Source organism: Primulina eburnea, chromosome 2 (assembly GCF_022965805.1).
Source record: "Primulina eburnea isolate SZY01 chromosome 2, ASM2296580v1, whole genome shotgun sequence".
Taxonomy (NCBI): Eukaryota; Viridiplantae; Streptophyta; class Magnoliopsida; order Lamiales; family Gesneriaceae; genus Primulina; species Primulina eburnea.
This window is the reverse complement of record NC_133102.1, coordinates 37418969-37420181: the sequence shown is the minus strand read 5'-3', so window position 1 is coordinate 37420181 and position 1213 is coordinate 37418969.

The window sequence follows — 1213 nt, the reverse complement described above, 5'->3', positions numbered from 1 at the left end:
CCTAGATGTGATCCTATCGTAGCTAGGAGCCTTTCCCCTCTAGGAAACCCTAGCCGAACCCAAGTCCGCACACAAACACAATTTTCGTTCAACCTAGTATCACTCCTTGTCCAGCCTTCAAACATGCTCCTAGGGGTCCTTAAATATGTGGAAAAACATCCCTTCAAGTTCCCCTACCATAGCAGCCCTTTTGTGTATCATTAGGGTTTTAAAAAAAGAAAACTACATGTATAGCCATAAAAACGAAAATATACCATGTGTATAATATTTTCATGCAAGGATAATCAAACATACATAATATGGTGTGAAAGATGTTTGAAAGAAGATTAAGGAATACCTTTGCGTTTATTACACACGAAAACAATTTGACGATGCGAGGAACGTTGATGGAGAGGCGACCCTTGCTGAATTTTTTCCTGCAAAAAATCGTGAGTTCCTCCTTCAAAGGTTTTGTGTGGTGTGTGTATTTGATGAAGAAGGAGTCCTAGTATTTCTTTTAGGGGGAGGGACGAGAGTTGTGAGGTTCATGATGAGGAGTTTTAGACCTTTTATTTTATTAAAAACACATGGTGCAATCTTAGGTCCATTAACCTAGTATAATAGGTCCATTAAGCCAAGTAGTTAATATTTAAAATATTTTGGTTAGGAAGGTTTGTGAAAATATTAGCCGATATCTCGAAAAGTTCATATTTTCGTCGAAAATTGAATACTGTTTAAAAATACAACTCGGCGTATAAAAACACCTCAAACACCCCATTTTTGAAATTTTCATTTAAAATACATCACTCATTAAACAATTAAAAATAATCATTTAATAAAATATTTTCTCTCCTATGATCTCCGATCTCCATTCCTAGGTCGTGTCTCGAATACCTTTTAAAAACACAGTTTTATATAAGCATTATAAAATAAAACTACATTTTAAACATGCATATCATAATTATTTATGCTATTAAAATAATTTAATTAATCATTTTCTATTTTCTCTATATTTACATACAGTTGAGTTACGTTATATTATTTTAGACCTTACACTACTAGCTCACAATTACTCTTGTAAAAATAATTGTTAGACATGAATTTTATTGTGGCGATGATAACTAAGACCAGTAGACCAGCAGACCAGAACAATAGAATAACTTATCAGTAGCTGCTGATCTATTATAACTAAACCAGTAGAAAGGGATAACAATACAAAACCAGTAGAGAACGT